At 40.3% G+C, this 25,451-nt stretch overlaps 33 non-coding genes across 33 annotated transcripts; all 33 read left to right on the top strand.

The window, feature by feature from the left end:
- The first annotated feature begins 61 nt into the window (after window positions 1-61).
- On the top strand, window positions 62-180 carry LOC127996966 (5S ribosomal RNA). Its single transcript, XR_008169851.1, has one exon. It is a non-coding gene; the product is annotated as a 5S ribosomal RNA (ribosomal RNA).
- A 366-nt stretch (window positions 181-546) lies between these two features.
- LOC127996979 (5S ribosomal RNA) lies at window positions 547-665 on the top strand. The gene has a single exon (XR_008169862.1). It is a non-coding gene; the product is annotated as a 5S ribosomal RNA (ribosomal RNA).
- An 878-nt stretch (window positions 666-1,543) lies between these two features.
- LOC128003189 (5S ribosomal RNA) lies at window positions 1,544-1,662 on the top strand. Its single transcript, XR_008175917.1, has one exon. It is a non-coding gene; the product is annotated as a 5S ribosomal RNA (ribosomal RNA).
- A 775-nt stretch (window positions 1,663-2,437) lies between these two features.
- LOC127994608 (5S ribosomal RNA) lies at window positions 2,438-2,556 on the top strand. The gene has a single exon (XR_008167586.1). It is a non-coding gene; the product is annotated as a 5S ribosomal RNA (ribosomal RNA).
- Window positions 2,557-3,181: 625 nt separating this feature from the next.
- On the top strand, window positions 3,182-3,300 carry LOC127999468 (5S ribosomal RNA). Its single transcript, XR_008172285.1, has one exon. It is a non-coding gene; the product is annotated as a 5S ribosomal RNA (ribosomal RNA).
- A 362-nt stretch (window positions 3,301-3,662) lies between these two features.
- Window positions 3,663-3,781, top strand: LOC128000090 (5S ribosomal RNA). The gene has a single exon (XR_008172886.1). It is a non-coding gene; the product is annotated as a 5S ribosomal RNA (ribosomal RNA).
- A 930-nt stretch (window positions 3,782-4,711) lies between these two features.
- On the top strand, window positions 4,712-4,830 carry LOC127996990 (5S ribosomal RNA). Its single transcript, XR_008169873.1, has one exon. It is a non-coding gene; the product is annotated as a 5S ribosomal RNA (ribosomal RNA).
- A 626-nt stretch (window positions 4,831-5,456) lies between these two features.
- LOC127997001 (5S ribosomal RNA) lies at window positions 5,457-5,575 on the top strand. The gene has a single exon (XR_008169884.1). It is a non-coding gene; the product is annotated as a 5S ribosomal RNA (ribosomal RNA).
- A 365-nt stretch (window positions 5,576-5,940) lies between these two features.
- LOC128004431 (5S ribosomal RNA) lies at window positions 5,941-6,059 on the top strand. The gene has a single exon (XR_008177121.1). It is a non-coding gene; the product is annotated as a 5S ribosomal RNA (ribosomal RNA).
- Window positions 6,060-6,930: 871 nt separating this feature from the next.
- Window positions 6,931-7,049, top strand: LOC127997014 (5S ribosomal RNA). The gene has a single exon (XR_008169896.1). It is a non-coding gene; the product is annotated as a 5S ribosomal RNA (ribosomal RNA).
- An 878-nt stretch (window positions 7,050-7,927) lies between these two features.
- Window positions 7,928-8,046, top strand: LOC128003190 (5S ribosomal RNA). Its single transcript, XR_008175918.1, has one exon. It is a non-coding gene; the product is annotated as a 5S ribosomal RNA (ribosomal RNA).
- Window positions 8,047-8,821: 775 nt separating this feature from the next.
- LOC127994609 (5S ribosomal RNA) lies at window positions 8,822-8,940 on the top strand. Its single transcript, XR_008167587.1, has one exon. It is a non-coding gene; the product is annotated as a 5S ribosomal RNA (ribosomal RNA).
- A 625-nt stretch (window positions 8,941-9,565) lies between these two features.
- LOC127999469 (5S ribosomal RNA) lies at window positions 9,566-9,684 on the top strand. Its single transcript, XR_008172286.1, has one exon. It is a non-coding gene; the product is annotated as a 5S ribosomal RNA (ribosomal RNA).
- Window positions 9,685-10,046: 362 nt separating this feature from the next.
- LOC128000091 (5S ribosomal RNA) lies at window positions 10,047-10,165 on the top strand. Its single transcript, XR_008172887.1, has one exon. It is a non-coding gene; the product is annotated as a 5S ribosomal RNA (ribosomal RNA).
- A 931-nt stretch (window positions 10,166-11,096) lies between these two features.
- On the top strand, window positions 11,097-11,215 carry LOC127997025 (5S ribosomal RNA). The gene has a single exon (XR_008169907.1). It is a non-coding gene; the product is annotated as a 5S ribosomal RNA (ribosomal RNA).
- A 626-nt stretch (window positions 11,216-11,841) lies between these two features.
- Window positions 11,842-11,960, top strand: LOC127997037 (5S ribosomal RNA). Its single transcript, XR_008169918.1, has one exon. It is a non-coding gene; the product is annotated as a 5S ribosomal RNA (ribosomal RNA).
- A 365-nt stretch (window positions 11,961-12,325) lies between these two features.
- LOC128004433 (5S ribosomal RNA) lies at window positions 12,326-12,444 on the top strand. The gene has a single exon (XR_008177123.1). It is a non-coding gene; the product is annotated as a 5S ribosomal RNA (ribosomal RNA).
- Window positions 12,445-13,315: 871 nt separating this feature from the next.
- Window positions 13,316-13,434, top strand: LOC127997048 (5S ribosomal RNA). Its single transcript, XR_008169929.1, has one exon. It is a non-coding gene; the product is annotated as a 5S ribosomal RNA (ribosomal RNA).
- An 878-nt stretch (window positions 13,435-14,312) lies between these two features.
- On the top strand, window positions 14,313-14,431 carry LOC128003191 (5S ribosomal RNA). The gene has a single exon (XR_008175919.1). It is a non-coding gene; the product is annotated as a 5S ribosomal RNA (ribosomal RNA).
- Window positions 14,432-15,207: 776 nt separating this feature from the next.
- LOC127994610 (5S ribosomal RNA) lies at window positions 15,208-15,326 on the top strand. Its single transcript, XR_008167588.1, has one exon. It is a non-coding gene; the product is annotated as a 5S ribosomal RNA (ribosomal RNA).
- A 626-nt stretch (window positions 15,327-15,952) lies between these two features.
- On the top strand, window positions 15,953-16,071 carry LOC127999470 (5S ribosomal RNA). Its single transcript, XR_008172287.1, has one exon. It is a non-coding gene; the product is annotated as a 5S ribosomal RNA (ribosomal RNA).
- Window positions 16,072-16,433: 362 nt separating this feature from the next.
- Window positions 16,434-16,552, top strand: LOC128000092 (5S ribosomal RNA). Its single transcript, XR_008172888.1, has one exon. It is a non-coding gene; the product is annotated as a 5S ribosomal RNA (ribosomal RNA).
- A 930-nt stretch (window positions 16,553-17,482) lies between these two features.
- On the top strand, window positions 17,483-17,601 carry LOC127997060 (5S ribosomal RNA). The gene has a single exon (XR_008169940.1). It is a non-coding gene; the product is annotated as a 5S ribosomal RNA (ribosomal RNA).
- Window positions 17,602-18,227: 626 nt separating this feature from the next.
- LOC127997071 (5S ribosomal RNA) lies at window positions 18,228-18,346 on the top strand. Its single transcript, XR_008169951.1, has one exon. It is a non-coding gene; the product is annotated as a 5S ribosomal RNA (ribosomal RNA).
- Window positions 18,347-18,711: 365 nt separating this feature from the next.
- On the top strand, window positions 18,712-18,830 carry LOC128004434 (5S ribosomal RNA). Its single transcript, XR_008177124.1, has one exon. It is a non-coding gene; the product is annotated as a 5S ribosomal RNA (ribosomal RNA).
- An 871-nt stretch (window positions 18,831-19,701) lies between these two features.
- On the top strand, window positions 19,702-19,820 carry LOC128004407 (5S ribosomal RNA). Its single transcript, XR_008177098.1, has one exon. It is a non-coding gene; the product is annotated as a 5S ribosomal RNA (ribosomal RNA).
- Window positions 19,821-20,596: 776 nt separating this feature from the next.
- On the top strand, window positions 20,597-20,715 carry LOC127997083 (5S ribosomal RNA). Its single transcript, XR_008169962.1, has one exon. It is a non-coding gene; the product is annotated as a 5S ribosomal RNA (ribosomal RNA).
- Window positions 20,716-21,333: 618 nt separating this feature from the next.
- Window positions 21,334-21,452, top strand: LOC127995575 (5S ribosomal RNA). The gene has a single exon (XR_008168517.1). It is a non-coding gene; the product is annotated as a 5S ribosomal RNA (ribosomal RNA).
- A 499-nt stretch (window positions 21,453-21,951) lies between these two features.
- On the top strand, window positions 21,952-22,070 carry LOC128004854 (5S ribosomal RNA). The gene has a single exon (XR_008177529.1). It is a non-coding gene; the product is annotated as a 5S ribosomal RNA (ribosomal RNA).
- Window positions 22,071-22,435: 365 nt separating this feature from the next.
- LOC127997095 (5S ribosomal RNA) lies at window positions 22,436-22,554 on the top strand. The gene has a single exon (XR_008169973.1). It is a non-coding gene; the product is annotated as a 5S ribosomal RNA (ribosomal RNA).
- An 874-nt stretch (window positions 22,555-23,428) lies between these two features.
- LOC127994565 (5S ribosomal RNA) lies at window positions 23,429-23,547 on the top strand. The gene has a single exon (XR_008167546.1). It is a non-coding gene; the product is annotated as a 5S ribosomal RNA (ribosomal RNA).
- A 503-nt stretch (window positions 23,548-24,050) lies between these two features.
- On the top strand, window positions 24,051-24,169 carry LOC127994624 (5S ribosomal RNA). The gene has a single exon (XR_008167602.1). It is a non-coding gene; the product is annotated as a 5S ribosomal RNA (ribosomal RNA).
- Window positions 24,170-25,170: 1,001 nt separating this feature from the next.
- On the top strand, window positions 25,171-25,289 carry LOC127997106 (5S ribosomal RNA). Its single transcript, XR_008169984.1, has one exon. It is a non-coding gene; the product is annotated as a 5S ribosomal RNA (ribosomal RNA).
- Window positions 25,290-25,451: the final 162 nt, after the last annotated feature.

Genomic DNA, 25,451 nt, shown 5'->3' on the forward strand with positions numbered 1-25,451 from the left:
ATAATGTACTGACGATAAGATTGGCTGGTCTTTAAATAGCCCTCTCTTTGCAGCAGACTTCGCTTACGGCCATACCAACCTGGCTATGCCCGATCTCGTCTGATCTCGGAAGCTAAGCAGGTTTGGGCCTGGTTAGTACTTGGATGGGAGACCGCCTGGGAATACCAGGTGCTGTAAGCTTTTGGACATTTTTCACTTAGTATATAATAATTTTGCCAAAAAATAGAGTCAATGCCCGATCTCTGAATCTTAGCAGGTTTAGGTCTGGTTAGTACTTTGATGAGAGACTGCCTAGGAATACCAGGTGCTTTAATCTTTTTGGAAAATTTCACGAATTATATAATAATCTTTCATTAAAAAAAAAAAAAAAAGAGTCAATGCCCGATCTCTGAATCTTAGCAGGTTTAGGTCTGGTTAGTACTTTTATGAGAGACTGCCTAGGAATACCAGGTGCTTTAAGCTTTTGGGTTTTCTTTCCTACTTATATAATGTACTGGCGATAAGATTGGCTGGTCTTTAAATAGCCCTCTCTTTGCAGCAGACTTCGCTTACGGCCATACCAACCTGGCTATGCCCGATCTCGTCTGATCTCGGAAGCTAAGCAGGTTTGGGCCTGGTTAGTACTTGGATGGGAGACCGCCTGGGAATACCAGGTGCTGTAAGCTTTTGGACATTTTTCACTTAGTATATAATAATTTTGCCAAAAAATAGAGTCAATGCCCGATCTCTGAATCTTAGCAGGTTTAGGTCTGGTTAGTACTTTGATGAGAGACTGCCTAGGAATACCAGGTGCTTTAAGCTTTTGGGTTTTCTTTTGCCAAAAAATAGAGTCAATGCCCGATCTCTGAATATTAGCAGGTTTGGGCCTGGTTAGTACATGGATGGGAGACTGCCTGGGAATACCAGGTGCTGTAAGCTTTTGGACATTTTTCACTTAGTATATAATAATTTTGCCAAAAAATAGAGTCAATGCCTGATCTCTCAATCTTAGCAGGTTTAGGTCTGGTTAGTACTTTGATGAGAGACTGCCTAGGAATGCCAGGTGCTTTAAGCTTTTGGGGTTTCTTTTGCCAAAAAATAGAGTCAATGCCCGATCTCTGAATATTAGCAGGTTTGGGCCTGGTTAGTACATGGATGGGAGACTGCCTGGGAATACCAGGTGCTGTAAGCTTTTGGACATTTTTCACTTAGTATATAATAATTTTGCCAAAAAATAGAGTCAATGCCCGATCTCTGAATATTTGCAGGTTTGGGCCTGGTTAGTACATGGATAAGAGACTGCCTGGGAATACCAGGTGCTTTAATCTTTTTGGAAAATTTCACGAATTATATAATAATCTTTCATTAAAAAAAAAAAAAAAAAAAAAAAGAGTCAATGCCCGATCTCTGAATCTTAGCAGGTTTTGGTCTGGTTAGTACTTTGATGAGAGACTGCCTAGGAATACCAGGTGCTTTAAGCTTTTGGATTTCTTTCCTACTTATATAATGTACTGGCGATAAGATTGGCTGGTCTTTAAATAGCCCTCTCTTTGCAGCAGACTTTGCTTACGGCCATACCAACCTGGCTATGCCCGATCTCGTCTGATCTCGGAAGATAAGCAGGTTTGGGCCTGGTTAGTACCTGGATTGGAGACCGCCTGGGAATACCAGGTGCTGTAAGCTTTTTGGACATTTTTCACTTAGTATATAATAATTTTGCCAAAAAATAGAGTCAATGCCCGATCTCTGAATATTAGCAGGTTTGGGCCTGGTTAGTACATGGATGGGAGACTGCCTGAGAATACCAGGTGCTGTAAGCTTTTTGGACATTTTTCACTTAGTATATAATAATTTGGCCAAAAAATAGAGTCAATGCCGATCTGTGAATATTTGCAGGTTTGGGCCTGGTTAGTACATGGATGGGAGACTGCCTGAGAATACCAGGTGCTGTAAGCTTTTTGGACATTTTTCACTTAGTATATAATAATTTGGCCAAAAAATAGAGTCAATGCCGATCTCTGAATATTAGCAGGTTTGGGCCTGGTTAGTACATGGATGGGAGACTGCCTGAGAATACCAGGTGCTGTAAGCTTTTTGGACATTTTTCACTTAGTTTATAATAATTTTGCCAAAAAATAGAGTCAATGCCTGATCTCTGAATATTAGCAGGTTTGGGCCTGCTTAGTACATGGATGGGAGACTGCCTGGGAATACCAGGTGCTTTAATCTTTTTAGAAAATTTCACGAATTATATAATAATCTTTCATTAAAAAAAAAAAAAAAGAGTCAATGCCCGATCTCTGAATCTTAGCAGGTTTAGGTCTGGTTAGTACTTTTATGAGAGACTGCCTAGGAATACCAGGTGCTTTAAGCTTTTGGGTTTTCTTTCCTACTTATATAATGTACTGGCGATAAGATTGGCTAGTCTTTAAATAGCCCTCTCTTTGCAGCAGACTTCGCTTACGGCCATACCAACCTGGCTATGCCCGATCTCGTCTGATCTCGGCAGCTAAGCAGGTTTGGGCCTGGTTAGTACTTGGATGGGAGACCGCCTGGGAATACCAGGTGCTGTAAGCTTTTGGACATTTTTCACTTAGTATATAATAATTTTGCCAAAAAATAGAGTCAATGCCCGATCTCTGAATCTTAGCAGGTTTAGGTCTGGTTAGTACTTTGATGAGAGACTGCCTAGGAATACCAGGTGCTTTAAGCTTTTGGGTTTTCTTTTGCCAAAAAATAGAGTCAATGCCCGATCTCTGAATATTAGCAGGTTTTGGCCTGGTTAGTACATGGATGGGAGACTGCCTGGGAATACCAGGTGCTGTAAGCTTTTTGGACATTTTTCACTTAGTATATAATAATTTTGCCAAAAATTAGAGTCAATGCCCGATCTCTGAATATTAGCAGGTTTGGGCCTGCTTAGTACATGGATGGGAGACTGCCTGGGAATACCAGGTGCTGTAAGCTTTTTGGAAAATTTCACGAATTATATAATAATCTTTCATAAAAAAAAAAAAAAAAAAAAAAGAGTCAATGCCCGATCTCTGAATCTTAGCAGGTTTAGGTCTGGTTAGTACTTTGATGGGAGACTGCCTAGGAATACCAGGTGCTTTAAGCTTTTGGGTTTTCTTTCCTACTTATATAATGTACTGGCGATAAGATTGGCTGGTCTTTAAATAGCCCTCTCTTTGCAGCAGACTTCGCTTATGGCCATACCAACCTGGCTATGCCCGATCTCGTCTGATCTTGGAAGCTAAGCAGGTTTGGGCCTGGTTAGTACTTGGATGGGAGACCGCCTGGGAATACCAGGTGCTGTAAGCTTTTTGGAAATTTTTCACTTAGTATATAATAATTTTGCCAAAAAATAGAGTCAATGCCGATCTCTGAATATTAGCAGGTTTGGGCCTGGTTAGTACATGGATGGGAGACCGCCTGGGAATACCAGGTGCTTTAATCTTTTTGGAAAATTTCACGAATTATATAATAATCTTTCATTAAAAAAAAAAAAGAGTCAATGCCCGATCTCTGAATCTTAGCAGGTTTAGGTCTGGTTAGTACTTTGATGAGAGACTGCCTAGGAATACCAGGTGCTTTAAGCTTTTGGGTTTTCTTTCCTACTTATATAATGTACTGGCGATAAGATTGGCTGGTCTTTAAATAGCCCTCTCTTTGCAGCAGACTTTGCTTACGGCCATACCAACCTGGCTATGCCCGATCTCGTCTGATCTCGGAAGATAAGCAAGTTTGGGCCTGGTTAGTACCTGGATGGGAGACCGCCTGGGAATACCAGGTGCTGTAAGCTTTTTGGACATTTTTCACTTAGTATATAATAATTTTGCCAAAAAATAGAGTCAATGCCCGATCTCTGAATATTTGCAGGTTTGGGCCTGGTTAGTACATGGATGGGAGACTGCCTGGGAATACCAGGTGCTTTAATCTTTTTGGAAAATTTCACGAATTATATAATAATCTTTCATTAAAAAAAAAAAAAAAAAAAAAAAAAGAGTCAATGCCCGATCTCTGAATCTTAGCAGGTTTAGGTCTGGTTAGTACTTTGATGAGAGACTGCCTGAGAATACCAGGTGCTGTAAGCTTTTTGGACATTTTTCACTTAGTATATAATAATTTGGCCAAAAAATAGAGTCAATGCCGATCTGTGAATATTTGCAGGTTTGGGCCTGGTTAGTACATGGATGGGAGACTGCCTGAGAATACCAGGTGCTGTAAGCTTTTTGGACATTTTTCACTTAGTATATAATAATTTGGCCAAAAAATAGAGTCAATGCCGATCTCTGAATATTAGCAGGTTTGGGCCTGGTTAGTACATGGATGGGAGACTGCCTGAGAATACCAGGTGCTGTAAGCTTTTTGGACATTTTTCACTTAGCTTATAATAATTTTGCCAAAAAATAGAGTCAGTGCCTGATCTCTGAATATTAGCAGGTTTGGGCCTGCTTAGTACATGGATGGGAGACTGCCTGGGAATACCAGGTGCTTTAATCTTTTTAGAAAATTTCACGAATTATATAATAATCTTTCATTAAAAAAAAAAAAAAAGAGTCAATGCCCGATCTCTGAATCTTAGCAGGTTTAGGTCTGGTTAGTACTTTTATGAGAGACTGCCTAGGAATACCAGGTGCTTTAAGCTTTTGGGTTTTCTTTCCTACTTATATAATGTACTGGCGATAAGATTGGCTGGTCTTTAAATAGCCCTCTCTTTGCAGCAGACTTCGCTTACGGCCATACCAACCTGGCTATGCCCGATCTCGTCTGATCTCGGAAGCTAAGCAGGTTTGGGCCTGGTTAGTACTTGGATGGGAGACCGCCTGGGAATACCAGGTGCTGTAAGCTTTTGGACATTTTTCACTTAGTATATAATAATTTTGCCAAAAAATAGAGTCAATGCCCGATCTCTGAATCTTAGCAGGTTTAGGTCTGGTTAGTACTTTGATGAGAGACTGCCTAGGAATACCAGGTGCTTTAAGCTTTTGGGTTTTCTTTTGCCAAAAAATAGAGTCAATACCCGATCTCTGAATATTAGCAGGTTTTGGCCTGGTTAGTACATGCATGGGAGACTGCCTGGGAATACCAGGTGCTGTAAGCTTTTTGGACATTTTTCACTTAGTATATAATAATTTTGCCAAAAAATAGAGTCAATGCCAGATCTCTGAATATTAGCAGGTTTGGGCCTGCTTAGTACATGGATGGGAGACTGCCTGGGAATACCAGGTGCTGTAAGCTTTTTGGAAAATTTCACGAATTATATAATAATCTTTCATAAAAAATAAAAAATAAAAAAAAAGAGTCAATGCCCGATCTCTGAATCTTAGCAGGTTTAGGTCTGGTTAGTACTTTTATGAGAGACTGCCTAGGAATACCAGGTGCTTTAAGCTTTTGGGTTTTCTTTCCTACTTATATAATGTACTGACGATAAGATTGGCTGGTCTTTAAATAGCCCTCTCTTTGCAGCAGACTTCGCTTACGGCCATACCAACCTGGCTATGCCCGATCTCGTCTGATCTCGGAAGCTAAGCAGGTTTGGGCCTGGTTAGTACTTGGATGGGAGACCGCCTGGGAATACCAGGTGCTGTAAGCTTTTGGACATTTTTCACTTAGTATATAATAATTTTGCCAAAAAATAGAGTCAATGCCCGATCTCTGAATCTTAGCAGGTTTAGGTCTGGTTAGTACTTTGATGAGAGACTGCCTAGGAATACCAGGTGCTTTAATCTTTTTGGAAAATTTCACGAATTATATAATAATCTTTCATTAAAAAAAAAAAAAAAGAGTCAATGCCCGATCTCTGAATCTTAGCAGGTTTAGGTCTGGTTAGTACTTTTATGAGAGACTGCCTAGGAATACCAGGTGCTTTAAGCTTTTGGGTTTTCTTTCCTACTTATATAATGTACTGGCGATAAGATTGGCTGGTCTTTAAATAGCCCTCTCTTTGCAGCAGACTTCGCTTACGGCCATACCAACCTGGCTATGCCCGATCTCGTCTGATCTCGGAAGCTAAGCAGGTTTGGGCCTGGTTAGTACTTGGATGAAAGACCGCCTGGGAATACCAGGTGCTGTGAGCTTTTTGGACATTTTTCACTTAGTTTATAATAATTTTGCCAAAAAATAGAGTCAATCCCTGATCTCTCAATCTTAGCAGGTTTAGGTCTGGTTAGTACTTTGATGAGAGACTGCCTAGGAATACCAGGTGCTTTAAGCTTTTGGGTTTTCTTTTGCCAAAAAATAGAGTCAATGCCCGATCTCTGAATATTAGCAGGTTTGGGCCTGGTTAGTACATGGATGGGAGACTGCCTGGGAATACCAGGTGCTGTTAGCTTTTGGACATTTTTCACTTAGTATATAATAATTTTGCCAAAAAATAGAGTCAATGCCTGATCTCTCAATCTTAGCAGGTTTAGGTCTGGTTAGTACTTTGATGAGAGACTGCCTAGGAATGCCAGGTGCTTTAAGCTTTTGGGTTTTCTTTTGCCAAAAAATAGAGTGAATGCCCGATCTCTGAATATTAGCAGGTTTGGGCCTGGTTAGTACATGGATGGGAGACTGCCTGGGAATACCAGGTGCTGTAAGCTTTTGGACATTTTTCACTTAGTATATAATAATTTTGCCAAAAAATAGAGTCAATGCCTGATCTCTGAATATTTGCAGGTTTGGGCCTGGTTAGTACATGGATGGGAGACTGCCTGGGAATACCAGGTGCTTTAATCTTTTTAGAAAATTTCACGAATTATATAATAATCTTTCATTAAAAAAAAAAAAAAAGAGTCAATGCCCGATCTCTGAATCTTAGCAGGTTTTGGTCTGGTTAGTACTTTGATGAGAGACTGCCTAGGAATACCAGGTGCTTTAAGCTTTTGGATTTCTTTCCTACTTATATAATGTACTGGCGATAAGATTGGCTGGTCTTTAAATAGCCCTCTCTTTGCAGCAGACTTCGCTTACGGCCATACCAACCTGGCTATGCCCGATCTCGTCTGATCTCGGAAGCTAAGCAGGTTTGGGCCTGGTTAGTACTTGGATGGGAGACCGCCTGGGAATACCAGGTGCTGTAAGCTTTTGGACATTTTTCACTTAGTATATAATAATTTTGCCAAAAAATAGAGTCAATGCCCGATCTCTGAATCTTAGCAGGTTTAGGTCTGGTTAGTACTTTGATGAGAGACTGCCTAGGAATACCAGGTGCTTTAAGCTTTTGGGTTTTCTTTTGCCAAAAAATAGAGTCAATGCCCGATCTCTGAATATTAGCAGGTTTGGGCCTGGTTAGTACATGGATGGGAGACTGCCTGGGAATACCAGGTGCTGTAAGCTTTTGGACATTTTTCACTTAGTATATAATAATTTTGCCAAAAAATAGAGTCAATGCCTGATCTCTCAATCTTAGCAGGTTTAGGTCTGGTTAGTACTTTGATGAGAGACTGCCTAGGAATGCCAGGTGCTTTAAGCTTTTGGGGTTTCTTTTGCCAAAAAATAGAGTCAATGCCCGATCTCTGAATATTAGCAGGTTTGGGCCTGGTTAGTACATGGATGGGAGACTGCCTGGGAATACCAGGTGCTGTAAGCTTTTGGACATTTTTCACTTAGTATATAATAATTTTGCCAAAAAATAGAGTCAATGCCCGATCTCTGAATATTTGCAGGTTTGGGCCTGGTTAGTACATGGATAAGAGACTGCCTGGGAATACCAGGTGCTTTAATCTTTTTGGAAAATTTCACGAATTATATAATAATCTTTCATTAAAAAAAAAAAAAAAAAAAAAAAGAGTCAATGCCCGATCTCTGAATCTTAGCAGGTTTTGGTCTGGTTAGTACTTTGATGAGAGACTGCCTAGGAATACCAGGTGCTTTAAGCTTTTGGATTTCTTTCCTACTTATATAATGTACTGGCGATAAGATTGGCTGGTCTTTAAATAGCCCTCTCTTTGCAGCAGACTTTGCTTACGGCCATACCAACCTGGCTATGCCCGATCTCGTCTGATCTCGGAAGATAAGCAGGTTTGGGCCTGGTTAGTACCTGGATTGGAGACCGCCTGGGAATACCAGGTGCTGTAAGCTTTTTGGACATTTTTCACTTAGTATATAATAATTTTGCCAAAAAATAGAGTCAATGCCCGATCTCTGAATATTAGCAGGTTTGGGCCTGGTTAGTACATGGATGGGAGACTGCCTGAGAATACCAGGTGCTGTAAGCTTTTTGGACATTTTTCACTTAGTATATAATAATTTGGCCAAAAAATAGAGTCAATGCCGATCTGTGAATATTTGCAGGTTTGGGCCTGGTTAGTACATGGATGGGAGACTGCCTGAGAATACCAGGTGCTGTAAGCTTTTTGGACATTTTTCACTTAGTATATAATAATTTGGCCAAAAAATAGAGTCAATGCCGATCTCTGAATATTAGCAGGTTTGGGCCTGGTTAGTACATGGATGGGAGACTGCCTGAGAATACCAGGTGCTGTAAGCTTTTTGGACATTTTTCACTTAGTTTATAATAATTTTGCCAAAAAATAGAGTCAATGCCTGATCTCTGAATATTAGCAGGTTTGGGCCTGCTTAGTACATGGATGGGAGACTGCCTGGGAATACCAGGTGCTTTAATCTTTTTAGAAAATTTCACGAATTATATAATAATCTTTCATTAAAAAAAAAAAAAAAGAGTCAATGCCCGATCTCTGAATCTTAGCAGGTTTAGGTCTGGTTAGTACTTTTATGAGAGACTGCCTAGGAATACCAGGTGCTTTAAGCTTTTGGGTTTTCTTTCCTACTTATATAATGTACTGGCGATAAGATTGGCTAGTCTTTAAATAGCCCTCTCTTTGCAGCAGACTTCGCTTACGGCCATACCAACCTGGCTATGCCCGATCTCGTCTGATCTCGGCAGCTAAGCAGGTTTGGGCCTGGTTAGTACTTGGATGGGAGACCGCCTGGGAATACCAGGTGCTGTAAGCTTTTGGACATTTTTCACTTAGTATATAATAATTTTGCCAAAAAATAGAGTCAATGCCCGATCTCTGAATCTTAGCAGGTTTAGGTCTGGTTAGTACTTTGATGAGAGACTGCCTAGGAATACCAGGTGCTTTAAGCTTTTGGGTTTTCTTTTGCCAAAAAATAGAGTCAATGCCCGATCTCTGAATATTAGCAGGTTTTGGCCTGGTTAGTACATGGATGGGAGACTGCCTGGGAATACCAGGTGCTGTAAGCTTTTTGGACATTTTTCACTTAGTATATAATAATTTTGCCAAAAATTAGAGTCAATGCCCGATCTCTGAATATTAGCAGGTTTGGGCCTGCTTAGTACATGGATGGGAGACTGCCTGGGAATACCAGGTGCTGTAAGCTTTTTGGAAAATTTCACGAATTATATAATAATCTTTCATAAAAAAAAAAAAAAAAAAAAAAGAGTCAATGCCCGATCTCTGAATCTTAGCAGGTTTAGGTCTGGTTAGTACTTTGATGGGAGACTGCCTAGGAATACCAGGTGCTTTAAGCTTTTGGGTTTTCTTTCCTACTTATATAATGTACTGGCGATAAGATTGGCTGGTCTTTAAATAGCCCTCTCTTTGCAGCAGACTTCGCTTATGGCCATACCAACCTGGCTATGCCCGATCTCGTCTGATCTTGGAAGCTAAGCAGGTTTGGGCCTGGTTAGTACTTGGATGGGAGACCGCCTGGGAATACCAGGTGCTGTAAGCTTTTTGGAAATTTTTCACTTAGTATATAATAATTTTGCCAAAAAATAGAGTCAATGCCGATCTCTGAATATTAGCAGGTTTGGGCCTGGTTAGTACATGGATGGGAGACCGCCTGGGAATACCAGGTGCTTTAATCTTTTTGGAAAATTTCACGAATTATATAATAATCTTTCATTAAAAAAAAAAAAGAGTCAATGCCCGATCTCTGAATCTTAGCAGGTTTAGGTCTGGTTAGTACTTTGATGAGAGACTGCCTAGGAATACCAGGTGCTTTAAGCTTTTGGGTTTTCTTTCCTACTTATATAATGTACTGGCGATAAGATTGGCTGGTCTTTAAATAGCCCTCTCTTTGCAGCAGACTTTGCTTACGGCCATACCAACCTGGCTATGCCCGATCTCGTCTGATCTCGGAAGATAAGCAAGTTTGGGCCTGGTTAGTACCTGGATGGGAGACCGCCTGGGAATACCAGGTGCTGTAAGCTTTTTGGACATTTTTCACTTAGTATATAATAATTTTGCCAAAAAATAGAGTCAATGCCCGATCTCTGAATATTTGCAGGTTTGGGCCTGGTTAGTACATGGATGGGAGACTGCCTGGGAATACCAGGTGCTTTAATCTTTTTGGAAAATTTCACGAATTATATAATAATCTTTCATTAAAAAAAAAAAAAAAAAAAAAAAAAAGAGTCAATGCCCGATCTCTGAATCTTAGCAGGTTTAGGTCTGGTTAGTACTTTGATGAGAGACTGCCTGAGAATACCAGGTGCTGTAAGCTTTTTGGACATTTTTCACTTAGTATATAATAATTTGGCCAAAAAATAGAGTCAATGCCGATCTGTGAATATTTGCAGGTTTGGGCCTGGTTAGTACATGGATGGGAGACTGCCTGAGAATACCAGGTGCTGTAAGCTTTTTGGACATTTTTCACTTAGTATATAATAATTTGGCCAAAAAATAGAGTCAATGCCGATCTCTGAATATTAGCAGGTTTGGGCCTGGTTAGTACATGGATGGGAGACTGCCTGAGAATACCAGGTGCTGTAAGCTTTTTGGACATTTTTCACTTAGCTTATAATAATTTTGCCAAAAAATAGAGTCAGTGCCTGATCTCTGAATATTAGCAGGTTTGGGCCTGCTTAGTACATGGATGGGAGACTGCCTGGGAATACCAGGTGCTTTAATCTTTTTAGAAAATTTCACGAATTATATAATAATCTTTCATTAAAAAAAAAAAAAAAGAGTCAATGCCCGATCTCTGAATCTTAGCAGGTTTAGGTCTGGTTAGTACTTTTATGAGAGACTGCCTAGGAATACCAGGTGCTTTAAGCTTTTGGGTTTTCTTTCCTACTTATATAATGTACTGGCGATAAGATTGGCTGGTCTTTAAATAGCCCTCTCTTTGCAGCAGACTTCGCTTACGGCCATACCAACCTGGCTATGCCCGATCTCGTCTGATCTCGGAAGCTAAGCAGGTTTGGGCCTGGTTAGTACTTGGATGGGAGACCGCCTGGGAATACCAGGTGCTGTAAGCTTTTGGACATTTTTCACTTAGTATATAATAATTTTGCCAAAAAATAGAGTCAATGCCCGATCTCTGAATCTTAGCAGGTTTAGGTCTGGTTAGTACTTTGATGAGAGACTGCCTAGGAATACCAGGTGCTTTAAGCTTTTGGGTTTTCTTTTGCCAAAAAATAGAGTCAATACCCGATCTCTGAATATTAGCAGGTTTTGGCCTGGTTAGTACATGCATGGGAGACTGCCTGGGAATACCAGGTGCTGTAAGCTTTTTGGACATTTTTCACTTAGTATATAATAATTTTGCCAAAAAATAGAGTCAATGCCAGATCTCTGAATATTAGCAGGTTTGGGCCTGCTTAGTACATGGATGGGAGACTGCCTGGGAATACCAGGTGCTGTAAGCTTTTTGGAAAATTTCACGAATTATATAATAATCTTTCATAAAAAATAAAAAATAAAAAAAAAGAGTCAATGCCCGATCTCTGAATCTTAGCAGGTTTAGGTCTGGTTAGTACTTTTATGAGAGACTGCCTAGGAATACCAGGTGCTTTAAGCTTTTGGGTTTTCTTTCCTACTTATATAATGTACTGACGATAAGATTGGCTGGTCTTTAAATAGCCCTCTCTTTGCAGCAGACTTCGCTTACGGCCATACCAACCTGGCTATGCCCGATCTCGTCTGATCTCGGAAGCTAAGCAGGTTTGGGCCTGGTTAGTACTTGGATGGGAGACCGCCTGGGAATACCAGGTGCTGTAAGCTTTTGGACATTTTTCACTTAGTATATAATAATTTTGCCAAAAAATAGAGTCAATGCCCGATCTCTGAATCTTAGCAGGTTTAGGTCTGGTTAGTACTTTGATGAGAGACTGCCTAGGAATACCAGGTGCTTTAATCTTTTTGGAAAATTTCACGAATTATATAATAATCTTTCATTAAAAAAAAAAAAAAAGAGTCAATGCCCGATCTCTGAATCTTAGCAGGTTTAGGTCTGGTTAGTACTTTTATGAGAGACTGCCTAGGAATACCAGGTGCTTTAAGCTTTTGGGTTTTCTTTCCTACTTATATAATGTACTGGCGATAAGATTGGCTGGTCTTTAAATAGCCCTCTCTTTGCAGCAGACTTCGCTTACGGCCATACCAACCTGGCTATGCCCGATCTCGTCTGATCTCGGAAGCTAAGCAGGTTTGGGCCTGGTTAGTACTTGGATGAAAGACCGCCTGGGAATACCAGGTGCTGTGAGCTTTTTGGACATTTTTCACTTAGTTTATAATAATTTTGCCAAAAAATAGAGTCAATCCCTGATCTCTCAATCTTAGCAGGTTTAGGTCTGGTTAGTACTTTGATGAGAGACTGCCTAGGAATACCAGGTGCTTTAAGCTTTTGGGTTTTCTTTTGCCAAAAAATAGAGTCAATGCCCGATCTCTGAATATTAGCAGGTTTGGGCCTGGTTAGTACATGGATGGGAGACTGCCTGGGAATACCAGGTGCTGTTAGCTTTTGGACATTTTTCACTTAGTATATAATAATTTTGCCAAAAAATAGAGTCAATGCCTGATCTCTCAATCTTAGCAGGTTTAGGTCTGGTTAGTACTTTGATGAGAGACTGCCTAGGAATGCCAGGTGCTTTAAGCTTTTGGGTTTTCTTTTGCCAAAAAATAGAGTGAATGCCCGATCTCTGAATATTAGCAGGTTTGGGCCTGGTTAGTACATGGATGGGAGACTGCCTGGGAATACCAGGTGCTGTAAGCTTTTGGACATTTTTCACTTAGTATATAATAATTTTGCCAAAAAATAGAGTCAATGCCTGATCTCTGAATATTTGCAGGTTTGGGCCTGGTTAGTACATGGATGGGAGACTGCCTGGGAATACCAGGTGCTTTAATCTTTTTAGAAAATTTCACGAATTATATAATAATCTTTCATTAAAAAAAAAAAAAAAGAGTCAATGCCCGATCTCTGAATCTTAGCAGGTTTTGGTCTGGTTAGTACTTTGATGAGAGACTGCCTAGGAATACCAGGTGCTTTAAGCTTTTGGATTTCTTTCCTACTTATATAATGTACTGGCGATAAGATTGGCTGGTCTTTAAATAGCCCTCTCTTTGCAGCAGACTTCGCTTACGGCCATACCAACCTGGCTATGCCCGATCTCGTCTGATCTCGGAAGCTAAGCAGGTTTGGGCCTGGTTAGTACTTGGATGGGAGACCGCCTGGGAATACCAGGTGCTGTAAGCTTTTGGACATTTTTCACTTAGTATATAATAATTTTGCCAAAAAATAGAGTCAATGCCCGATCTCTGAATCTTAGCAGGTTTAGGTCTGGTTAGTACTTTGATGAGAGACTGCCTAGGAATACCAGGTGCTTTAAGCTTTTGGGTTTTCTTTTGCCAAAAAATAGAGTCAATGCCCGATCTCTGAATATTAGCAGGTTTGGGCCTGGTTAGTACATGGATGGGAGACTGCCTGGGAATACCAGGTGCTGTAAGCTTTTGGACATTTTTCACTTAGTATATAATAATTTTGCCAAAAAATAGAGTCAATGCCTGATCTCTCAATCTTAGCAGGTTTAGGTCTGGTTAGTACTTTGATGAGAGACTGCCTAGGAATGCCAGGTGCTTTAAGCTTTTGGGGTTTCTTTTGCCAAAAAATAGAGTCAATGCCCGATCTCTGAATATTAGCAGGTTTGGGCCTGGTTAGTACATGGATGGGAGACTGCCTGGGAATACCAGGTGCTGTAAGCTTTTGGACATTTTTCACTTAGTATATAATAATTTTGCCAAAAAATAGAGTCAATGCCCGATCTCTGAATATTTGCAGGTTTGGGCCTGGTTAGTACATGGATAAGAGACTGCCTGGGAATACCAGGTGCTTTAATCTTTTTGGAAAATTTCACGAATTATATAATAATCTTTCATTAAAAAAAAAAAAAAAAAAAAAAAGAGTCAATGCCCGATCTCTGAATCTTAGCAGGTTTTGGTCTGGTTAGTACTTTGATGAGAGACTGCCTAGGAATACCAGGTGCTTTAAGCTTTTGGATTTCTTTCCTACTTATATAATGTACTGGCGATAAGATTGGCTGGTCTTTAAATAGCCCTCTCTTTGCAGCAGACTTTGCTTACGGCCATACCAACCTGGCTATGCCCGATCTCGTCTGATCTCGGAAGATAAGCAGGTTTGGGCCTGGTTAGTACCTGGATTGGAGACCGCCTGGGAATACCAGGTGCTGTAAGCTTTTTGGACATTTTTCACTTAGTATATAATAATTTTGCCAAAAAATAGAGTCAATGCCCGATCTCTGAATATTAGCAGGTTTGGGCCTGGTTAGTACATGGATGGGAGACTGCCTGAGAATACCAGGTGCTGTAAGCTTTTTGGACATTTTTCACTTAGTATATAATAATTTGGCCAAAAAATAGAGTCAATGCCGATCTGTGAATATTTGCAGGTTTGGGCCTGGTTAGTACATGGATGGGAGACTGCCTGAGAATACCAGGTGCTGTAAGCTTTTTGGACATTTTTCACTTAGTATATAATAATTTGGCCAAAAAATAGAGTCAATGCCGATCTCTGAATATTAGCAGGTTTGGGCCTGGTTAGTACATGGATGGGAGACTGCCTGAGAATACCAGGTGCTGTAAGCTTTTTGGACATTTTTCACTTAGTTTATAATAATTTTGCCAAAAAATAGAGTCAATGCCTGATCTCTGAATATTAGCAGGTTTGGGCCTGCTTAGTACATGGATGGGAGACTGCCTGGGAATACCAGGTGCTTTAATCTTTTTAGAAAATTTCACGAATTATATAATAATCTTTCATTAAAAAAAAAAAAAAAAGAGTCAATGCCCGATCTCTGAATCTTAGCAGGTTTAGGTCTGGTTAGTACTTTTATGAGAGACTGCCTAGGAATACCAGGTGCTTTAAGCTTTTGGGTTTTCTTTCCTACTTATATAATGTACTGGCGATAAGATTGGCTAGTCTTTAAATAGCCCTCTCTTTGCAGCAGACTTCGCTTACGGCCATACCAACCTGGCTATGCCCGATCTCGTCTGATCTCGGCAGCTAAGCAGGTTTGGGCCTGGTTAGTACTTGGATGGGAGACCGCCTGGGAATACCAGGTGCTGTAAGCTTTTGGACATTTTTCACTTAGTATATAATAATTTTGCCAAAAAATAGAGTCAATGCCCGATCTCTGAATCTTAGCAGGTTTAGGTCTGGTTAGTACTTTGATGAGAGACTGCCTAGGAATACCAGGTGCTTTAAGCTTTTGGGTTTTCTTTTGCCAAAAAATAGAGTCAATGCCCGATCTCTGAATATTAGCAGGTTTTGGCCTGGTTAGTACATGGATGGGAGACTGCCTGGGAATACCAGGTGCTGTAAGCTTTTTGGACATTTTTCACTTAGTATATAATAATTTTGCCAAAAATTAGAGTCAATGCCCGATCTCTGAATATTAGCAGGTTTGGGCCTGCTTAGTACATGGATGGGAGACTGCCTGGGAATACCAGGTGCTGTAAGCTTTTTGGAAAATTTCACGAATTATATAATAATCTTTCATAAAAAAAAAAAAAAAAAAAAAAAGAGTCAATGCCCGATCTCTGAATCTTAGCAGGTTTAGGTCTGGTTAGTACTTTGATGGGAGACTGCCTAGGAATACCAGGTGCTTTAAGCTTTTGGGTTTTCTTTCCTACTTATATAATGTACTGGCGATAAGATTGGCTGGTCTTTAAATAGCCCTCTCTTTGCAGCAGACTTCGCTTATGGCCATACCAACCTGGCTATGCCCGATCTCGTCTGATCTTGGAAGCTAAGCAGGTTTGGGCCTGGTTAGTACTTGGATGGGAGACCGCCTGGGAATACCAGGTGCTGTAAGCTTTTTGGAAATTTTTCACTTAGTATATAATAATTTTGCCAAAAAATAGAGTCAATGCCGATCTCTGAATATTAGCAGGTTTGGGCCTGGTTAGTACATGGATGGGAGACCGCCTGGGAATACCAGGTGCTTTAATCTTTTTGGAAAATTTCACGAATTATATAATAATCTTTCATTAAAAAAAAAAAAGAGTCAATGCCCGATCTCTGAATCTTAGCAGGTTTAGGTCTGGTTAGTACTTTGATGAGAGACTGCCTAGGAATACCAGGTGCTTTAAGCTTTTGGGTTTTCTTTCCTACTTATATAATGTACTGGCGATAAGATTGGCTGGTCTTTAAATAGCCCTCTCTTTGCAGCAGACTTTGCTTACGGCCATACCAACCTGGCTATGCCCGATCTCGTCTGATCTCGGAAGATAAGCAAGTTTGGGCCTGGTTAGTACCTGGATGGGAGACCGCCTGGGAATACCAGGTGCTGTAAGCTTTTTGGACATTTTTCACTTAGTATATAATAATTTTGCCAAAAAATAGAGTCAATGCCCGATCTCTGAATATTTGCAGGTTTGGGCCTGGTTAGTACATGGATGGGAGACTGCCTGGGAATACCAGGTGCTTTAATCTTTTTGGAAAATTTCACGAATTATATAATAATCTTTCATTAAAAAAAAAAAAAAAAAAAAAAAAAGAGTCAATGCCCGATCTCTGAATCTTAGCAGGTTTAGGTCTGGTTAGTACTTTGATGAGAGACTGCCTGAGAATACCAGGTGCTGTAAGCTTTTTGGACATTTTTCACTTAGTATATAATAATTTGGCCAAAAAATAGAGTCAATGCCGATCTGTGAATATTTGCAGGTTTGGGCCTGGTTAGTACATGGATGGGAGACTGCCTGAGAATACCAGGTGCTGTAAGCTTTTTGGACATTTTTCACTTAGTATATAATAATTTGGCCAAAAAATAGAGTCAATGCCGATCTCTGAATATTAGCAGGTTTGGGCCTGGTTAGTACATGGATGGGAGACTGCCTGAGAATACCAGGTGCTGTAAGCTTTTTGGACATTTTTCACTTAGCTTATAATAATTTTGCCAAAAAATAGAGTCAGTGCCTGATCTCTGAATATTAGCAGGTTTGGGCCTGCTTAGTACATGGATGGGAGACTGCCTGGGAATACCAGGTGCTTTAATCTTTTTAGAAAATTTCACGAATTATATAATAATCTTTCATTAAAAAAAAAAAAAAAGAGTCAATGCCCGATCTCTGAATCTTAGCAGGTTTAGGTCTGGTTAGTACTTTTATGAGAGACTGCCTAGGAATACCAGGTGCTTTAAGCTTTTGGGTTTTCTTTCCTACTTATATAATGTACTGGCGATAAGATTGGCTGGTCTTTAAATAGCCCTCTCTTTGCAGCAGACTTCGCTTACGGCCATACCAACCTGGCTATGCCCGATCTCGTCTGATCTCGGAAGCTAAGCAGGTTTGGGCCTGGTTAGTACTTGGATGGGAGACCGCCTGGGAATACCAGGTGCTGTAAGCTTTTGGACATTTTTCACTTAGTATATAATAATTTTGCCAAAAAATAGAGTCAATGCCCGATCTCTGAATCTTAGCAGGTTTAGGTCTGGTTAGTACTTTGATGAGAGACTGCCTAGGAATACCAGGTGCTTTAAGCTTTTGGGTTTTCTTTTGCCAAAAAATAGAGTCAATACCCGATCTCTGAATATTAGCAGGTTTTGGCCTGGTTAGTACATGCATGGGAGACTGCCTGGGAATACCAGGTGCTGTAAGCTTTTTGGACATTTTTCACTTAGTATATAATAATTTTGCCAAAAAATAGAGTCAATGCCAGATCTCTGAATATTAGCAGGTTTGGGCCTGCTTAGTACATGGATGGGAGACTGCCTGGGAATACCAGGTGCTGTAAGCTTTTTGGAAAATTTCACGAATTATATAATAATCTTTCATAAAAAATAAAAAATAAAAAAAAAGAGTCAATGCCCGATCTCTGAATCTTAGCAGGTTTAGGTCTGGTTAGTACTTTTATGAGAGACTGCCTAGGAATACCAGGTGCTTTAAGCTTTTGGGTTTTCTTTCCTACTTATATAATGTACTGACGATAAGATTGGCTGGTCTTTAAATAGCCCTCTCTTTGCAGCAGACTTCGCTTACGGCCATACCAACCTGGCTATGCCCGATCTCGTCTGATCTCGGAAGCTAAGCAGGTTTGGGCCTGGTTAGTACTTGGATGGGAGACCGCCTGGGAATACCAGGTGCTGTAAGCTTTTGGACATTTTTCACTTAGTATATAATAATTTTGCCAAAAAATAGAGTCAATGCCCGATCTCTGAATCTTAGCAGGTTTAGGTCTGGTTAGTACTTTGATGAGAGACTGCCTAGGAATACCAGGTGCTTTAATCTTTTTGGAAAATTTCACGAATTATATAATAATCTTTCATTAAAAAAAAAAAAAAAGAGTCAATGCCCGATCTCTGAATCTTAGCAGGTTTAGGTCTGGTTAGTACTTTTATGAGAGACTGCCTAGGAATACCAGGTGCTTTAAGCTTTTGGGTTTTCTTTCCTACTTATATAATGTACTGGCGATAAGATTGGCTGGTCTTTAAATAGCCCTCTCTTTGCAGCAGACTTCGCTTACGGCCATACCAACCTGGCTATGCCCGATCTCGTCTGATCTCGGAAGCTAAGCAGGTTTGGGCCTGGTTAGTACTTGGATGAAAGACCGCCTGGGAATACCAGGTGCTGTGAGCTTTTTGGACATTTTTCACTTAGTTTATAATAATTTTGCCAAAAAATAGAGTCAATCCCTGATCTCTCAATCTTAGCAGGTTTAGGTCTGGTTAGTACTTTGATGAGAGACTGCCTAGGAATACCAGGTGCTTTAAGCTTTTGGGTTTTCTTTTGCCAAAAAATAGAGTCAATGCCCGATCTCTGAATATTAGCAGGTTTGGGCCTGGTTAGTACATGGATGGGAGACTGCCTGGGAATACCAGGTGCTGTTAGCTTTTGGACATTTTTCACTTAGTATATAATAATTTTGCCAAAAAATAGAGTCAATGCCTGATCTCTCAATCTTAGCAGGTTTAGGTCTGGTTAGTACTTTGATGAGAGACTGCCTAGGAATGCCAGGTGCTTTAAGCTTTTGGGTTTTCTTTTGCCAAAAAATAGAGTGAATGCCCGATCTCTGAATATTAGCAGGTTTGGGCCTGGTTAGTACATGGATGGGAGACTGCCTGGGAATACCAGGTGCTGTAAGCTTTTGGACATTTTTCACTTAGTATATAATAATTTTGCCAAAAAATAGAGTCAATGCCTGATCTCTGAATATTTGCAGGTTTGGGCCTGGTTAGTACATGGATGGGAGACTGCCTGGGAATACCAGGTGCTTTAATCTTTTTAGAAAATTTCACGAATTATATAATAATCTTTCATTAAAAAAAAAAAAAAAGAGTCAATGCCCGATCTCTGAATCTTAGCAGGTTTTGGTCTGGTTAGTACTTTGATGAGAGACTGCCTAGGAATACCAGGTGCTTTAAGCTTTTGGATTTCTTTCCTACTTATATAATGTACTGGCGATAAGATTGGCTGGTCTTTAAATAGCCCTCTCTTTGCAGCAGACTTTGCTTACGGCCATACCAACCTGGCTATGCCCGATCTCGTATGATCTCGGAAGATAAGCAGGTTTGGGCCTGGTTAGTACCTGGATTGGAGACCGCCTGGGAATACCAGGTGCTGTAAGCTTTTTGGACATTTTTCACTTAGTATATAATAATTTTGCCAAAAAATAGAGTCAATGCCCGATCTCTGAATATTAGCAGGTTTGGGCCTGGTTAGTACATGGATGGGAGACTCCCTGAGAATACCAGGTGCTGTAAGCTTTTTGGACATTTTTCACTTAGTATATAATAATTTGGCCAAAAAATAGAGTCAATGCCGATCTGTGAATATTTGCAGGTTTGGGCCTGGTTAGTACATGGATGGGAGACTGCCTGAGAATACCAGGTGCTGTAAGCTTTTTGGACATTTTTCACTTAGTATATAATAATTTGGCCAAAAAATAGAGTCAATGCCGATCTCTGAATATTAGCAGGTTTGGGCCTGGTTAGTACATGGATGGGAGACTGCCTGAGAATACCAGGTGCTGTAAGCTTTTTGGACATTTTTCACTTAGTTTATAATAATTTTGCCAAAAAATAGAGTCAATGCCTGATCTCTGAATATTAGCAGGTTTGGGCCTGCTTAGTACATGGATGGGAGACTGCCTGGGAATACCAGGTGCTTTAATCTTTTTAGAAAATTTCACAAATTATATAATAATCTTTCATTAAAAAAAAAAAAAAAAGAGTCAATGCCCGATCTCTGAATCTTAGCAGGTTTAGGTCTGGTTAGTACTTTTATGAGAGACTGCCTAGGAATACCAGGTGCTTTAAGCTTTTGGGTTTTCTTTCCTACTTATATAATGTACTGGCGATAAGATTGGCTGGTCTTTAAATAGCCCTCTCTTTGCAGCAGACTTCGCTTACGGCCATACCAACCTGGCTATGCCCGATCTCGTCTGATCTCGGAAGCTAAGCAGGTTTGGGCCTGGTTAGTACTTGGATGGGAGACCGCCTGGGAATACCAGGTGCTGTAAGCTTTTGGACATTTTTCACTTAGTATATAATAATTTTGCCAAAAAATAGAGTCAATGCCCGATCTCTGAATCTTAGCAGGTTTAGGTCTGGTTAGTACTTTGATGAGAGACTGCCTAGGAATACCAGGTGCTTTAAGCTTTTGGGTTTTCTTTTGCCAAAAAATAGAGTCAATGCCCGATCTCTGAATATTAGCAGGTTTTGGCCTGGTTAGTACATGGATGGGAGACTGCCTGGGAATACCAGGTGCTGTAAGCTTTTTGGACATTTTTCACTTAGTATATAATAATTTTGCCAAAAATTAGAGTCAATGCCCGATCTCTGAATATTAGCAGGTTTGGGCCTGCTTAGTACATGGATGGGAGACTGCCTGGGAATACCAGGTGCTGTAAGCTTTTTGGAAAATTTCACGAATTATATAATAATCTTTCATAAAAAAAAAAAAAAAGAGTCAATGCCCGATCTCTGAATCTTAGCAGGTTTAGGTCTGGTTAGTACTTTTATGAGAGACTGCCTAGGAATACCAGGTGCTTTAAGCTTTTGGGTTTTCTTTCCTACTTATATAATGTACTGGCGATAAGATTGGCTTGTCTTTAAATAGCCCTCTCTTTGCAGCAGACTTCGCTTACGGCCATACCAACCTGGCTATGCCCGATCTCGTCTGATCTCGGAAGATAAGCAGGTTTGGGCCTGGTTAGTACCTGGATGGGAGACCGTCTGGGAATACCAGGTGCTGTAAGCTTTTTGGACATTTTTCACTTAGTATATAATAATTTTGCCAAAAAATAGAGTCAATGCCCGATCTCTGAATATTAGCAGGTTTGGGCCTGGTTAGTACATGGATGGGAGACTGCCTGAGAATACTAGGTGCTGTAAGCTTTTTGGACATTTTTCACTTAGTATATAATAATTTTGCCAAAAAATAGAGTCAATGCCCGATCTCTGAATATTTGCAGGTTTGGGCCTGGTTAGTACATGGATGGGAGACTGCCTGGGAATACCAGGTGCTTTAATCTTTTTGGAAAATTTCACGAATTATATAATAATCTTTCATTAAAAAAAAAAAGAGTCAATGCCCGATCTCTGAATCTTAGCAGGTTTAGGTCTGGTTAGTACTTTTATGAGAGACTGCCTAGGAATACCAGGTGCTTTAAGCTTTTGGGTTTTCTTTCCTACTTATATAATGTACTGGCGATAAGATTGGCTGGTCTTTAAATAGCCCTCTCTTTGCAGCAGACTTCGCTTACGGCCATACCAACCTGGCTATGCCCGATCTCGTCTGATCTCGGAAGCTAAGCAGGTTCGGGCCTGGTTAGTACTTGGATGAAAGACCGCCTGGGAATACCAGGTGCTGTGAGCTTTTTGGACATTTTTCACTTAGTTTATAATAATTTTGCCAAAAAATAGAGTCAATGCCTGATCTCTGAATATTAGCAGGTTTGGGCCTGCTTAGTACATGGATGGGAGACTGCCTGGGAATACCAGGTGCTTTAATCTTTTTGGAAAATTTCACGAATTATATAATAATCTTTCATTAAAAAAAAAAAAAAGAGTCAATGCCCGATCTCTGAATCTTAGCAGGTTTAGGTCTGGTTAGTACTTTTATGAGAGACTGTCTAGGAATACCAGGTGCTTTAAGCTTTTGGGTTTTCTTTCCTACTTATATAATGTACTGGCGATAAGATTGGCTGGTCTTTAAATAGCCCTCTCTTTGCAGCAGACTTCGCTTACGGCCATACCAACCTGGCTATGCCCGATCTCGTCTGATCTCGGAAGCTAAGCAGGTTTGGGCCTGGTTAGTACTTGGATGGGAGACCGCCTGGGAATACCAGGTGCTGTAAGCTTTTGGACATTTTTCACTTAGTATATAATAATTTTGCCAAAAAATAGAGTCAATGCCCGATCTCTGAATCTTAGCAGGTTTAGGTCTGGTTTGTACTTTGATGAGAGACTGCCTAGGAATACCAGGTGCTTTAAGCTTTTGGGTTTTCTTTTGCCAAAAAATAGAGTCAATGCCCGATCTCTGAATATTAGCAGGTTTGGGCCTGGTTAGTACATGGATGGGAGACTGCCTGGGAATACCAGGTGCTGTAAGCTTTTGGACATTTTTCACTTAGTATATAATAATTTTGCCAAAAAATAGAGTCAATCCCTGATCTCTCAATCTTAGCAGGTTTAGGTCTGGTTAGTACTTTGATGAGAGACTGCCTAGGAATACCAGGTGCTTTAAGCTTTTGGGTTTTCTTTTGCCAAAAAATAGAGTCAATGCCCGATCTCTGAATATTAGCAGGTTTGGGCCTGGTTAGTACATGGATGGGAGACTGCCTGGGAATACCAGGTGCTGTAAGCTTTTGGACATTTTTCACTTAGTATATAATAATTTTGCCAAAAAATAGAGTCAATGCCCGATCTCTGAATATTTGCAGGTTTGGGCCTGGTTAGTACATGGATGGGAGACTGCCTGGGAATACCAGGTGCTTTAATCTTTTTGGAAAATTTCACGAATTATATAATAATCTTTCATTAAAAAAAACAAAAAAAAAAGAGTCAATGCCCGATCTCTGAATCTTAGCAGGTTTAGGTCTGGTTAGTACTTTGATGAGAGACTGCCTAGGAATACCAGGTGCTTTAAGCTTTAGGATTTCTTTCCTACTTATATAATGTACTGGCGATAAGATTGGCTGGTCTTTAAATAGCCCTCTCTTTGCAGCAGACTTTGCTTACGGCCATACCAACCTGGCTATGCCCGATCTCGTCTGATCTCGGAAGATAAGCAGGTTTGGGCCTGGTTAGTACCTGGATGGGAGACCGCCTGGGAATACCAGGTGCTGTAAGCTTTTTGGACATTTTTCACTTAGTATATAATAATTTTGCCAAAAAATAGAGTCAATGCCCGATCTCTGAATATTAGCAGGTTTGGGCCTGGTTAGTACTTGGATGGGAGACCGCCTGGGAATACCAGGTGCTGTGAGCTTTTTGGACATTTTTCACTTAGTTTATAATAATTTTGCCAAAAAATAGAGTCAATGCCTGATCTCTGAATATTAGCAGGTTTGGGCCTGCTTAGTACATGGATGGGAGACTGCCTGGGAATACCAGGTGCTTTAATCTTTTTAGAAAATTTCACGAATTATATAATAATCTTTCATTAAAAAAAAAAAAAAAGAGTCAATGCCCGATCTCTGAATCTTAGCAGGTTTAGGTCTGGTTAGTACTTTTATGAGAGACTGCCTAGGAATACCAGGTGCTTTAAGCTTTTGGGTTTTCTTTCCTACTTATATAATGTACTGGCGATAAGATTGGCTGGTCTTTAAATAGCCCTCTCTTTGCAGCAGACTTCGCTTACGGCCATACCAACCTGGCTATGCCCGATCTCGTCTGAGCTCGGAAGCTAAGCAGGTTTGGGCCTGGTTAGTACTTGGATGGGAGACCGCCTGGGAATACCAGGTGCTGTAAGCTTTTGGACATTTTTCACTTAGTATATAATAATTTTGCCAAAAAATAGAGTCAATGCCCGATCTCTGAATCTTAGCAGGTTTAGGTCTGGTTAGTACTTTGATGAGAGACTGCCTAGGAATACCAGGTGCTTTAAGCTTTTGGGTTTTCTTTTGCCAAAAAATAGAGTCAATGCCCGATCTCTGAATATTAGCAGGTTTGGGCCTGGTTAGTACATGGATGGGAGACTGCCTGGGAATACCAGGTGCTGTAAGCTTTTGGACATTTTTCACTTAGTATATAATAATTTTGCCAAAAAATAGAGTCAATGCCCGATCTCTGAATCTTAGCAGGTTTAGGTCTGGTTAGTACTTTGATGAGAGACTGCCTAGGAATACCAGGTGCTTTAAGCTTTTGGGTTTTCTTTTGCCAAAAAATAGAGTCAATGCCCGATCTCTGAATATTAGCAGGTTTGGGCCTGGTTAGTACATGGATGGGAGACTGCCTGGGAATACCAGGTGCTGTAAGCTTTTGGACATTTTTCACTTAGTATATAACAATTTTGCCAAAAAATAGAGTCAATGCCCGATCTCTGAATCTTAGCAGGTTTAGGTCTGGTTAGTACTTTGATGAGAGACTGCCTAGGAATACCAGGTGCTTTAAGCTTTTGGGTTTTCTTTTGCCAAAAAATAGAGTCAATGCCCGATCTCTGAATATTAGCAGGTTTGGGCCTGCTTAGTACATGGATGGGAGACTGCCTGGGAATACCAGGTGCTTTAATCTTTTTGGAAAATTTCACAAATTATATAATAATCTTTCATAAAAAAAAAAAAAAAAAAAAAAAAAAAAAGAGTCAATGCCCGATCTCTGAATCTTAGCAGGTTTAGGTCTGGTTAGTACTTTTATGAGAGACTGCCTAGGAATACCAGGTGCTTTAAGCTTTTGGGTTTTCTTTCCTACTTATATAATGTACTGACGATAAGATTGGCTGGTCTTTAAATAGCCCTCTCTTTGCAGCAGACTTCGCTTACGGCCATACCAACCTGGCTATGCCCGATCTCGTCTGATCTCGGAAGCTAAGCAGGTTTGGGCCTGGTTAGTACTTGGATGGGAGACCGCCTGGGAATACCAGGTGCTGTAAGCTTTTGGACATTTTTCACTTAGTATATAATAATTTTGCCAAAAAATAGAGTCAATGCCCGATCTCTGAATCTTAGCAGGTTTAGGTCTGGTTAGTACTTTGATGAGAGACTGCCTAGGAATACCAGGTGCTTTAATCTTTTTGGAAAATTTCACGAATTATATA

Source organism: Carassius gibelio, chromosome B22, assembly GCF_023724105.1.
Source record: "Carassius gibelio isolate Cgi1373 ecotype wild population from Czech Republic chromosome B22, carGib1.2-hapl.c, whole genome shotgun sequence".
NCBI lineage: Eukaryota > Metazoa > Chordata > Actinopteri > Cypriniformes > Cyprinidae > Carassius > Carassius gibelio.